Below are 14,960 nucleotides of genomic sequence, written 5' to 3' on the forward strand. Positions count from 1 at the left end.
ATTTTGGCATATCTGTGAGGTTGCACATATCTTAGCATATTTACTGTGAGGTGGAACATATATGGGCATAACTACTGTGAGGGGCACATACCTGGGCATAACTGCTGTGAGGGGGCATATGTGGGCATAGCAACTGTGAAGGGGGCACATATCCGGCCATAAGTTTTGTGAAGGGGGCACGTGTGGGCATTACTACTGTGATGGGGACACAGTGTGGGAATAATTACTGTGAAGGGGCACATCTGGGCATTACTACTGTGTGCTTGCACAAAGGGGGAATAATTACACCTCGGCTCTCAGCCAATAGTAGCTGGCGGCTCTGTGATGTGATCTGTAATGAACCCACAGGAAAGCCCAACAGGCTAGGTGCCAGGGTGGAATAGGAGGCATCATAAGCATAAAGTGGGGCAGTCTGTGTGGTAAAGTGCCTTCAGCTCAGCAACCCTCTGCCAGTCTGCAGTGTATTCAATGTATGTAGTTTGTCTTTAGAGGATGTACAGTTAAAAACAGAATACCGTGAGTAGACCTGAGGGACTGAAACACTGGGTAGGAAAAAGTAGGCGCATAAGGACTGATTCACATATATCCGCTCTGTAGCATGCTCTGTGTAAGGTATTTAATCTCTAATACATGCAGTTTCATTGTTGTAAGCGCCGTGCAAAATGCCACAAGGGGGCCCACTGAGACTTTATCGCCCAAGGGCCCACATGTACCTGGAGCCGGCCCTTCAATACTGAAATCTCTTTGTTCTGAGCTCCCTGAAACCATCAACCATTTGCCAACCACCTATTTGACTATATAAGTTTGGGCAGTCGCCATATATCTCTAGATGATCTAGATAATCGTGCAGCAGTGACAGCTGGGCTCCCCATAGAGAAAGCAGGGATGTTTTTTTACCGTCCCTGCCTTTCCTCCGTGGATCTTTACACAGCGCTCAATGAGCACTGTCCATAGAAATGAATTTTAGACTGAGCGCCGTATTTGTAAAGCACTGGTTCTGCTTTTTTCTGACAAATTAATCTGGTAAAATGGCCAAAAAGGGTGACTTTTTTAATGAAAAATTCTTCCCCGAATAAAAACCTAAAGAGGTAGGTGAGATTATTGTACACAGAGGAATGGTGCACACTTTCCTAGTAGGGTACCATGATTTTGGAATGCCAACATTTCCTCAAAGGGATATTGCACTTCTAAAAAATGTAATTTATTTTAACTGAAAATAATATTTACCAACATACATTATATGGTATATGACTTGTCTTTTAACAATCTACTAACTGCTGCAACAATATAAACATTTTGCTTGCACTGGGGTTGCCACGGAAACAAACATTTCCTATCATGTGAGCTCTGCTCATAAGGGCACATTCCTAAAATTGAGATGAAGGAAGAGGATGCACAGAAGAGGTCATCTGTTATATTACTTTACTGCAGCAGTTAGGGTACTTTTACTTTTTTTTTTAGAGCCTTGATCTATTTGAGCAAAAAGATCAGGTGGCCCTGATGCTTAATTCACACTTAAAGTAAATGTCCACTGTGGCAAAACCAACCTCGCCACTGGGTTTTGGAGGGGCCTGGCTACCAGCCTCTTGCCTCAGGATTATGGCCCATACTAACTGTAAAGGAGAAGACAGACCGGCCGCACAGCTTAAATCTGTGGAACTGTTTTGGGCAAGAAAGCCATGCTTGCGATCGGCCAAATGTGACTTCCATGGAATTCGGGAACCACTGCTCGGATCTGGGTGATTTTTGGATATGTTGTTCACCCAGATCAGAGCTATCCATGGATGTATACATTATGGGGATATGTGGGGTTTTGAGTTGTGTGACAGACATATCTGTCTTTGGAATTGTATTGTATGTTATGTGAGGGTACCCAGATAGCTAATTTTATTGTATTTGTGTAGCCTGAGTGCCATTCACCTAATAATATGCACTCAGACTTGAGCTATCTGGGGATATGTTAAATGTCTGTGTTTACTGTAAGGGTTGTGACATTGTATGTTTAAATGGTGATTTCTGTCCGGTTGTCCCCACATGTGTATTGGCGATTTCCCTTTGTCCTGAGAGATAATTGGATTACTCCTCGGGTGTCTCCAGGGCAGAGAGGAGAAAACCATGATGCATTGTGGGGATGTATTGTGTCTGTGTATCCTGAATTGCTGCATATCTGTCCTGTGTCACAGTCTTCCATCTGGTCCTCTAGGGGAGTGTCCACCAGATGGGGACCTGCATAAATACGGGCGGGTAGCCCTCAATAAAGAGTTCTTGTTTTTACCCTTTACCAAGTTGAGGCTGGTGTTTGGGTAACTGATCGACACTGGGGGATTGCTATACGCTGAAGATTTGCTATACTCCCCTGGCATAACTACTAGCTCTTGTAATAGCTGTTCCTGCTCTCTGGATTAAGGAGAGGTTCACCCACTGGAGCCTGGAGCCTTGTCGTAAGTCCAGGGTGAGTAGGAGACGGCGAGACCTCCACCAAGCTACGGCGGTTCGTGGGGTCTGCAGTGCTGACGGTGTCAAGTGGAGTGCTTGGAGTCCTCTGGAAGCACTAGGAGCCTCTATCAATGGAGGTACCCGGTCGGGGTGCTAGGCGTTCCGTTACATTGGTGGCAGCAGTGGGATTCGAACCCACGCCCCCGAAATCCACCATTGTAGATCTTTTTTAAATTTAAATGGGTCAAAAATTCTCCCCTAACTAATTCTTCATATATCTTTATATCAATCACAGCCGGGGGAGGATTGGCCATAGACCTTAAAAGGAAATTTCCGACTGAGTCCCCTCACTGCCGGTCATTGGCAGTTTTTTGGGGATGTATTTTGTGATGGAGTGTGGTATTTGGCTCTTTTGGGGTGGTATAATGTGCCACAATATGGTATTGCTGGCCCTGCCTTCCATTAATTTGGACCCGACTACAAAACAGGGACACTTAGTATTTTTTCCAGGACACTTTAAGTTCCCAGTCCCCCCCTGATCACAGCTCTGTTTTCTGATACAAGCCCCATATCCCCTGCACAGACATAGAGCTATATGGGGTAAAGCATACCTTCTATTTTTTAATAATTCAATAGCATAGGTTAAAATAGAGAACTGTGTACTATATTTTATTAAAAATGTGCCTATTTCTGCATTTATTTCTCTTCCCATTCCTGCTCCGTTCAGTGTCTCTGAATTGACTGACCAAATCTGTACACAGAAGTCTATACACAGCCCATTTAAGTATATGGAGAGGGGAGGGAGGAGGATGAACTGCTGAGGCAGAGACCAGGCACGGCTGCAGCTACTGAACTACTGAATGATTTATCTCATCTCAGAGATAGATTATCAGGTGGAATATTATCCAATTCTGGGGCGAATCACACACTCGAAGTTCACGCAGTTTCAATTTCTGTAGACATCAGTAGGCTCCAGCGTGAGGCTCTTTGGATCTTTTAGGCTACTTTCACACTTGCGTCGGAGGATTCCGGAACTGACTGCCGCATCCGGCAATCCAGATGCAAATGGATGCATCTGTCAGATGGATCCAGATGCGGATCCATCTGACAAATGCATTGAAATACCGGATCCGTCTCTTCCGTGTCATCCGGAAAAATGGATCCGGTATTTATTTATTTTTTTACAGATTTAAATGTCTGCGCATGCGCGGACCGAAAGAACGGATCCGGCAATGCAGCAATATTAATTTAATCCGGCACTAATATATTTCAATGAAAATTAATGACGGATCCAGCATTCCGGCAAGTGTTCAGGATTTTTGGCCGGAGAGAAAAATGCACCCGGATGGATTGACTTACAATGGTATTAATGGCAGATCCATCAAAGCTATTTTAAAGATAATACAGACGGTTGTATTATCTTCTAGACGGAAGTGTTTTTTCAGATCCAGATCAGGCAAAAATGTAAGTGTGAAAGTAGCCTAAATACAAATATTGCGTAACTCTTTATGGCCCGACAAAGTCACTATTCCAGTGATGAAACTCGTTGCCAATAAAGTACCTATGATCGAACTTCACACTCTGGATGCACCATTCATCCTTATTCTTTGCCTGGCAAGCGTCCATACTTCATTTTGCTTTATCAACGTACGGAGGAGCTCATCCCTACCATCGTGAAGCTGGCAACTGCCTTCTCTACTTTCTGCAGCTACATCTCTGGCTGGCACGACCACTGAACGTAATCCTCTGTCCTATCCCACCTCCGTACGCTCGTCTAGCCCCAGTGATCCTGCACTCAGAGCGCTCTCTTGTGTGCTTTCTCCATACAGGATAAATCTATATTTAAAATTTAATCAGCCAATAATTTTGGACCAAAAATGACACAATGAGAAAAGGTGGACAGTCACTTTAAAGGGGTTGTCCCATCTAAACATACATGGCCTCATTTGATGCATAATGTCCAAATAATGCGCTTACCTATTGGAATGCTGTTTCAAAGATCCTCGTTGTCTGAGAATGATGCGTTTTATATCAGCTTGGTTTACTGCTCATTGCCAGGGGTTATGGCCACCGCTGGGATCTAACAATGGTGGCTTAGCTTGCTCAATACGTTGTCTTCATGCCTTCATTCTGGTGGCCAGGAGCGCACATACTTGCACATAAACAGCAGCCCCTGGCCTCCCCTTCTCTGCATCCCCAGGGGGGCAGACTGGGTGGCCATAGACCGTACAGGGAAATTTCCCTGTGGACTGATGCCCAGGGGGGCACCTGAGCCCTCCTCATGGCCTCCAGCCATGGTAATAATGATTTGAAGCTCACCTCCTGGAGTAGGAGGACAGAACGTGGCAGCTGGCGCTGGCAACAACTTAGGGGGAATTTTTGGGGAGGTATTTTGTGCTGATGGGGCAGTATTTTGTTATGCACTGTGGGATTCAGCTCTGCTTGGGTGGTATAACGTGCTGCAATATGGCATCGCTGGCCCCGCCCACTTGTGTTGACCGTGCCTTCTGTCAATTTGGGCCCCGCTACAAAATAGGGGCTCTTTTAGTTTTTTTCCAGGGCCACTTTAAGGTCCCAGTATGCCCCTGATCCCCACTCACTTGTGTGCAACAGCTCCAGGGCGTGCACAGTAACCCTGAGCTGCTGAACTACAAATCACTGTCAGCAGCTAAGCAAAACCCTGATTATCCGCAGCATATGTGATATATTACAGATTGTTTGGTGCACTGGGGAGACCTTTGGGGGAGGGGGTTGACATATGCTATCGGCAGCGTGCTCCTAAAGGCAAGTACACAGGTGGTTCCTGCCCCCGGCAGAAACAGGAAGTAGGGCGCTACTCTGCTGTGAGAGTCCCAACAATTTTGATAAACGAGGGGACCCTATTACTTCGTAACCTGAAAAGGACTAATTAAAAATACATCAACTTATCCTTGGGAAGAGCACTCATTGGGTGTGGTGTCATATAGTCTAATTTAACAAGTGTGTAGGACACTAGTGAACATCTTAACTTCCTTCTATGGTTAACCCTCTAAAAATAATAGATTTGTTCCCAGGCTTCCCACGTAATCCCACATCAAAGAGCTGAACAGTTTGTTATTTGAAGAAACCACTTCATTTCCAGTGACATTTCGTAAATTACCACCTACATGGAAATGAGTCTAATGTTTTGGCCTACAAAACAGCACGATTCAAGCCCTGAAGACTTTCGGAGAAGCAGGGTTCTGTCACCACAAGAAGAGTTTAAATATTTACCAATGCTCTACCTATGATGTCTAAATTAACTAGCCATTGAGAACAAAGAAGACAGCGCCCAGTAGATACTAATGGTCTATCTCCTGTGACCGGAGACCTGGAGAGCCTGGAATTAGTATGAGCTTTGAAATCTTAAAGGGAACCTGTCACCTCAAAAACGCATATAAAACGGCCAGCATTACCTCATAGTAGCCCCCAGTCTGTTAATAATCCTCACCTTACCAAGGAGCGCACCGCGCATGCGCGAGACTTATGCGATCCTGGCCGCACTGCAGGCTGTCAATCTAACAAGAGAGGGGACAGTTAGGGGGCTTGCTTACCTTGACTTGACGCAAGGAAGCCGCTGCCCCCTTGAATTCAAGCTGAACGGCAAGATAGCGCTGATGGCACTTAAAACATTGTTTTTTGAATCTATGGAGCATTAGACTAACCGATTAAACATATGATTATTAACAGACTGGGGGCTACTATGAGGTAATGCTGGCCGTTTTATATGCGTTTTTGAGGTGACAGGTTCTCTTTAAAGAGGGCCTGTCACTACTTTGGACATGTCTGCTTGGTAAATAATTGTATTTCCCATGATATAACAAATATTTTTTTTGTAAATCTGTGCTGCCATTCCTATATTGCTTATATTAGAAATGTATAAATAAATTGATATCTCGGTGTCACCAGTTGGGGTTGTATCCATACATTCTCTCACAATGTCCAATCAGTGCTGCCAGTGTCAGACTTTGCAGGGATACACCTCTTTGACAAGGGGAATGGTAACACCCAGTTGTCAATTTTCCTAATTTTCTAGGAAGAATAATAGAGGAACCGTACAATGTAGATTATGCGAAAATATACTTGCAAATTGTTATTGCAGGGGGAATGCAAGTGCCGTATCCCATAGGGGTTAATACATCTTTGAATGCACTTGCATCACTAAAGGTTGTGTATATGGGGAGCAGGAAGTTAATTAATAATCCACCCCCTTGCTAACAACGGTGTTGACTGGCCCCCACCTTTTTCCTGTTGTGTCTGGAGCTTGCTAAAGTAGTCTGAGTGTGAGAGGCGATAGCAGCCGACCAAGATCCTCCAGCCCTGTGAGACAACCACTGAGAAAATGAAGTATTGAGCATAAGGGAGAGTGATGGAAAATGTAAGCTAATGAAAGGTAACACATATATGCCTGTTTTGGACTTTACTGCAATTTGATGGGATTAGAAGTTTCAGATACCCTGTCATACAGACTGGCCATGTATTACAAAACTTCCCCGCAGAGGGTACTGCAGTAATAATGACCGAACAAGAGAATATAGAGCTGGGCATTGAAATACCACATTTGTGAGGAGAGAGAAACAGAAATATTAATAAAGATAAAAATTGCGCCATTTTTGGCCAGATGAAAGAGGCTGCATTGTTCATCTGTAAAGAGACTCAGAGGGGAACTTTAAACTTCTTGCATCCCATATACACAGCCTTAGGAAAACAGATTTCTGTGAATATGTAAAGACTATACTGACTTTTGCAAGTAGATGGATGTATCAATTGCATGGATGCAGGGCCGCTGATAGGCCAGTACAGCTGGCCCAGTTGTACCGGGCCCGGCTGGCAGGGGGGCCCGGGCAGCCTCGACATAACCAATTAACCACCTCCGGACCGCTGTACGCAGATTCGCGTTCCGGAGGTGGCAGCCCTGCGCTCAGCGACGCATATACGCGTCATCTCGCGTGAGCCGGGATTTCCTGTGAACGCGCGCACACAGGCGGGCGCGCTCACAGGAACGGAAGGTAAGAGAGTTGATCTCCAGCCTGCCAGCGGCGATCGTTCGCTGGCAGGCTGGAGATGTGTTTTTTTTAACCCCTAACAGGTATATTAGACGCTGTTTTGATAACAGCGTCTAATATACCTGCTACCTGGTCCTCTGGTGGTCCCCTTTGTTTGGATCGACCACCAGAGGACACAGGTAGCTCTGTAAAGTAGCACCAAGCACCACTACACTACACTACACCCCCTCCCCCCCGTCACTTATTAACCCCTTATTAGCCCCTGATCACCCCTGATCACCCCATATAGACTCCCTGATCACCCCTCCGTCTTTGATTACCCCCCTGTCATTGATCACCCCCCTGTAAAGCTCCATTCAGATGTCCGCATGATTTTTACGGATCCACTGATAGATGGATCGGATCCGCAAAACGCATCCGGACGTCTGAATGAAGCCTTACAGGGGCGTGATCAATGACTGTGGTGATCACCCCATATAGACTCCCTGATCACCCCCCTGTCATTGATTACCCCCCTGTCATTGATCAACCGCCTATAAAGCTCCATTCAGACGTCCGCATGATTTTTACGGATCCACTGATAGATGGATCGGATCTGAAAACGCATCCGGACGTCTGAATGAAGCCTTACAGGGGCATGATCAATGACTGTGGTGATCACCCCATATAGACTCCCTGATCACCCCCCCTGTCATTGATCACCCCCCTGTCATTGATCACCCCCCTGTCATTGATCACCCTCTGTAAGGCTCCATTCAGACATTTTTTTGGCCCAAGTTAGCGGAATTATTATTTTTTTTTCTTACAAAGTCACATATTCCACTAACTTGTGACAAAAAATAAAATCTCACATGAAGTCACCATACCCCTCACGGAATCCAAATGCGTAAAATTTTTTAGACATTTATATTCCAGACTTCTTCTCACGCTTTAGGGCCCCTAGAATGCCAGGGCAGTATAAATACCCCACATGTGACCCCATTTCGGAAAGAAGACACCCCCAGGTATTCCGTGAGGGGCATATTGAGTCCATGAAAGATTGAAATTTTTGTCCCAAGTTAGCGGAACGGGAGACTTTGTGAGAAAAAAATAAAAAATATCAATTTCCGCTAACTTGTGCCAAAAAAAAAAAAATTCTATGAACTCGCCATGCCCCTCATTGAATACCTTGGGGTGTCTTCTTTACAAAATGGGGTCACATGTGGGGTATTTATACTGCCCTGGCATTCTAGGGGCCCCAAAGCGTGAGAAGAAGTCTGGTATCCAAATGTCTAAAAATGCCCTCCTAAAAGGAATTTGGGCCCCTTTGCCCACCTAGGCTGCAAAAAAGTGTCACACATCTGGTATCTCCGTATTCAGCAGAAGTTGGGGAATATGTTTTGGGGTGTCATTTTACATTTACCCATGCTGCGTGAGATAAATATCTTGGTCAAATGCCAACTTTGTATAAAAAAATGGGAAAAGTTGTCTTTTGCCAAGATATTTCTCTCACCCAGCATGGGTATATGTAAAAAGACACCCCAATACACATTCCCCAACTTCTCCTGAATACGGCGATACCACATGTGTGACACTTTTTTGCAGCCTAGGTGGGCAAAGGGGCCCACATTCCAAAGAGCACCTTTCGGATTTCACTGGTCATTTACCTACTTACCACACATTAGGGCCCCTGGAAAATGCCAGGGCAGTATAACTACCCCACAAGTGACCCCATTTTGGAAAGAAGACACCCCAAGGTATTCCGTGAGGGGCATGGCGAGTTCCTAAAATTCATTTGGGTGGTAAGTTGCATGACCGAGCAATAAACCGTGAAAGTAGTGTAGGTCAGAAGTGTAAAAAGTGGCCTGGTCTTTCAGGGTGTTTAGGCACTGGGGGCTGAGGTCAGGGCCGCTGATAGGCCAGTACAGCTGGCCCAGTTGTACCGGGCCCGGCTGGCAGGGGGGCCCGGGCTGCCGACTCCCGAGCCATTTTAATTTTTTTGCTGTCAGTGGGCTGGCTCCAGTAACAGCAGGCAGTGTGGGGGCGGCGCTCACTCACTGACGTCACACGCCTGCTCCTCCCACTAGGCGGCGCAGGCGCGTGACGTCAGTGAGTGAGCGCTGCCGCCCGCACTTGTTACTGGAGGCTGGAGGGTGGAGGGAGGAGGCAGGAGCTGAATGTAAGGTAGTATTTTAGTAAAGAGATGAGCGCTGTGCCTGTGCTAAAATTAAAGTTACTGTCTGCAGCCTGCACGGCTGCACCGATTTATTAATGTATACTACTGTGAGTGGCGGGGGGGGATCTATATGGATGACGTCATGACGGCACTGTTATAGGGAGGGCGGGGGATCCGTGGATGGCACTGTTATGGGGGGGGGGGGGTCTGTCATGTGGATGACACTTATGGGGGGGCCGGGGGTCTGTGGATGACACTTATGGGGGATCTGTGGATGGCACCATTATGGAGGGGGATCTGTGGATGACACTGTTATGGGGGGGATCTGTGGATGACACTGTTATGGGGGGATCTGTGGATGACTGTTATGGGGGGGATCTGTGGATGGCACTGTTATGGAGGGTATCTGTGAATGGCACTGTTATGGAGGGGTATCTGTGGATGACACATAGCATAAGATGCTATATACGGTATGTGTCATCCACAGATCCCCCTCTATAACAGTGCCATCCACAGATCCCCCCATAACAGTGCCATCCACAGATCCCCCCATAACAGTGCCATCCACAGATCCCCTCCATAACAGTGCCATCCACAGATCCTCTCCATAACAGTGCCATCCACAGATCCCCTCCATAACAGTGCCATCCACAGATCCCCTCCATAACAGTGCCATCCACAGATCCCCTCCATAACAGTGCCATCCACAGATCCCCTCCATAACAGTGCCATCCACAGATCCCCTCCATAACAGTGCCATCCACAGATCCCCTCCATAAAAGTGCCATTCACAGATCCCCTCCATAACAGTGCCATTCACAGATCCCCTCCATAACAGCGCCATTCACAGACGACCCCCCAGCGCCATAAATATCACTTGTAGACAAATCTGCATGTTGTTTCAAGGCGGCGTCTGGGGAGGGGCCAAGGGCGGGGCCAGGGGTGTGGCTGAAGGAGGGATCAGGGGGTGGAGCTGAAGGGGGCCCCGTCATGTATGCTGTACGGGGCCCCATGATTTCTATCAGCGGCCCTGCATGGATGTATCAGTAAAGTACAGTGAACTGTTTGCACCAACACATGTACTGCTACCTCACTGTATTATGCGTCTGCCCACCTTTCAGGTCCCATGCCTTGCACCTCAAAACGCATCTACACCAAGGGCACCCTACACCAGGCAGGAGCCCCAAAGCCTGGGAGTGCCCTGAAGGGAAGAAAAGGTGTGCCCTTCCCATCACTGCATGGGAGGGAGCATCAGGGTGAAGGCCACCACCATGAATAGGTACTACCACAATCATTGCTACCACCACTCCTGTCCTCCACCCTACTCGCTTTCTGGGCGCATTGCACAAGTATTAAAATGGTCACTAACTTTTAACACAACTTTGCATAAATCAATAGTACAAGCGATTACAAGAATTTTGTAATATGTGTTATCAGAGAGAATTGTCCAGTATTACATGACAGCTATTCAGATAAATGTTCTGCTTGTCTGTGTAGGTTGGATCTGCCTCAATGATGGGAAGGAGAGGTCCTGAGCCCTATATGACACCCGTATGCATAAATCAGTGACAGGGGTTGTCCTTATAGATTAACTCTTTTAAAGCAAATTTAGACATAATGGCAGCCACTGGTAATGGGGGAAGACATAGATAGCTTTGTGTCCAAGGCATGTGACCACCACAAATCTTAAAGGGGTTATCTGCAAATTTTTGTAGTGATAATGTTGAAAACATTCCTACCATGCCAGCGCTGCGCTCCTTGTGCTCCCCATTGTAATTAGGTTGTGGGCACTTTCAGGATCACGTACCCAGGGCCGGTTTTAGACAAAATGTGGCCCTGGGCAAAATCAAAAATGGGGCCCCAAATCTTGTAATAATGTGCTAAAAACACAGTCTGACGTCCAGCACCCCACTGATCTGCTGTTTGAGGAGACGGCGCATGCTGTCCACTGCTGCTGTCCCATAGACATACAGCAGTGAGCAGGAAGAGAGAAAGGAGACGGCACGTGAGCACAGCGCACTCCATCTCCTCAAACAGCTGATTGGCAGGGGTGCCGGGTGCCTCTACAGTACCCTAATAGTAATAATATAACCATAATGCTCCCAGTGGCTCTAATGTCCCCTGTAGTGCCCCCCACTATTTCCAATATATAATGCTTCCCCCCATAGTGCCAGTATATTTATAATGTTCCACCATAGTGACAGTTTATAATGCTCCTCTATTCCCCCCAGTAGTGCCAGGTATATATAATGATATAATCCACAGAAATAAGATAATAATGCACTTAGTAAAGTAGATGCAAGCATTATACAAACCGGATTCCAAAAAAGTTGGGACACTAAACAAATTGTGAATAAAAACTGAATGCAATGATGTGGAGATGGCAAATGTCAATATTTTATTTGTAATAGAACGTAGATGACAGATCAAACGTTTAATCCGAGTAAATGTATCATTTTAAAGGAAAAATACGTTGATTCCAATTTTCACAGTGTCAACAAATCCCCAAAAAGTTGGGACAAGTAGCAATAAGAGGCTGGAAAAAGTAAATTTGAGCATAACGAAGAGCTAGAAGACCAATTAACATTAATTAGGTCAATTGGCAACATGATTGGGTATAAAAAGAGCTTCTCAGAGTGGCAGTGTCTCTCAGAAGCCAAGATGGGTAGAGGATCACCAATTCCCACAATGTTGCGCAGAATGATAGTGGAGCAATATCAGAAAGGTGTTACCCAGCGAAAAATTGCAAAGACTTTGCATCTATCATCATCAACTGTGCAAAACATCATCCGAAGATTCAGAGAATCTGGAACAATCTCTGTGCGTAAGGGTCAAGGCCGTAAAACCATACTGGATGATCTCCGGGCCCTTAAACGACACTGCACCACAAACAGGAATGCTACTGTAAAGGAAATCACAGAATGGGCTCAGGAATACTTCCAGAAACCATTGTCAGTGAACACAATCCACTGTGCCATCCGCCGTTGCCAGCTGAAACTCTACAGTGCAAAGAAGAAGCCATTTCTAAGCAAGATCCACAAGCTCAGGCGTTTTCACTGGGCCAGGGATCATTTAAAATGGAGTGTGGCAAAATGGAAGACTGTTCTGTGGTCAGACGAGTCACGATTCGAAGTTCTTTTTGGAAATCTGGGACGCCATGTCATCCGGACCAAAGAGGACAAGGACAACCCAAGTTGTTATCAACGCTCAGTTCAGAAGCCTGCATCTCTGATGGTATGGGGTTGCATGAGTGCGTGTGGCATGGACAGCTTGCATGTCTGGAAAGGCACCATCAATGCAGAAAAATATATTCAGGTTCTAGAACAACATATGCTCCCATCCAGACGTCATCTCTTTCAGGGATGACCCTGCATTTTTCAACAAGATAATGCCAGACCACATTCTGCATCAATCACAACATCATGGCTGCGTAGGAGAAGGATCCGGGTACTGAAATGGCCAGTCTGCAGTCCAGATCTTTCACCTATAGAGAACATTTGGCGCATCATAAAGAGGAAGGTGCAACAAAGAAGGCCCAAGATGATTGAACAGTTAGAGGCCTGTATTAGACAAGAATGGGAGAGCATTCCTATTTCTAAACTTGAGAAACTGGTCTCCTCGGTCCCCAGACGTCTGTTGAGTGTTGTAAGAAGAAGGGGAGATGCCACACAGTGGGGAAAATGGCCTTGTCCCAACTTTTTGGGGATTTGTTGACACCATGAAATTCTGATTCAACATATTTTTCCCTTAAAATGGTACATTTTCTCAGTTTAAACTTTTGTTCCGTGATTTATGTTCTATTCTGAATAAAATATTAGAAGTTGGCACCTCCACATCATTGCATTCAGTTTTTATTCACGATTTGTATAGTGTCCCAACTTTTTTGGAATCCGGTTTGTATATGGACAAAGTCCTCACTCTGATATGATAATATCTGAGGCACTTAGTCAATATATTTTGATCAAAACACATCTAAGCCCGCCTACCAAGCGCCAAGGTGGTCTCAGGTCAGGCGGGTCCTACGCTAAACCCTAAGCCATTGGGCTTCTATGTTCAGGAGCGCAGACGCCGCACATATGGTGTGCTGCGCCTAGTCACCTCCATGTGCATCAAGCAACCAATGGGAGGAGGAGCAAGCACACCTATATGTACCACCTAATCAAGGCACTCTATTGGATAGGAAGGGCAAAAGTGCAGAGGAATGCCGCTCCCAAGACAAAATAGGTGCGCATTCACACTTGAAGGTGCCACTCCCTCAAGCAATTACTACATAGACAAAAAAATCACAGAAAAAATTAAGATAAAAACATCCTGCACAGTATGATATACAAATGTGCGGATGTCACTGGCCATATTATTGAAGAAAACCACAGAAATAAAATAATAATGCACTTAGTAAAGTAGATGCAAGCATTATATATGGACAAAGTCCTCACTCTGATATGATAATATCTGAGACACTTATTCAATATATTTTGATCAAAACACATCTAAGCCCGCCTACCAAGCGCCAAGGTGGTCTCAGGTCAGGCGGGTCCTACGCTAAACCTACCTAAGCCATTGGGCTTCTATGTTCAGGAGCGCAGACGCTGCACATATGGTGTGCTGCTCCTAGTCACCTCCATGTGCATCAAGCAACCAATGGGAGGAGGAGCAAGCACACCTATATGTACCACCTAATCAAGGCGCTCTATTGGATAGGAAGGAATGCCGCTCCCAAGACAAAATAGGTGCGCATTCACACTTGAAGGTGCCACTCCCTGAAGCAATTACTACATAGACAAAAAAATCACAGAAAAAACTAAGATTATATATATATATATATATATATATATATATATAATGATATCCTTCCCCCCCCTCCCTGGTGCCCCCAGCAGTGTGGACATTTAGTATTAAAAAAAAAAAAAAACACCTCCCTCCCATCCCCCCGCCGCTGTCTGCGATGCAGATCACAGTTTTATCTGTGGCTTGTGTTGCTGCGTCCTGATGCATGCGGTCCCAATGACATCACTGCTCCTGCACCAGGTCTCACGTAATGACGTCATCATGCGAGACTCAGCGCAGGAGGTCGCATTGATGTCATTGCGGCTTCTTGCGCTATTCTAATGCCTCACAGGCTTGAGGCCTAGCAGCCTGAGGCTTGTGAAGTTGGACCGCCATGAGTGCGCCCCCCTTTATGGGTAGCGAAGTGGCACCCTAGGCGGATGACTACCCTCGCCTATGCATCGTCCCAGCCCTAATTCAGAGCACATTACCGCAGGAGGTATAAATGGAGAGGACAATAACTCCTATCATGTCTATTATTTAATATCAGAGCACATTACAGGGGGAAGTATAAGAGG

This window comes from Bufo bufo, chromosome 1, assembly GCF_905171765.1.
Source record: "Bufo bufo chromosome 1, aBufBuf1.1, whole genome shotgun sequence".
NCBI classification, from domain to species: Eukaryota; Metazoa; Chordata; class Amphibia; order Anura; family Bufonidae; genus Bufo; species Bufo bufo.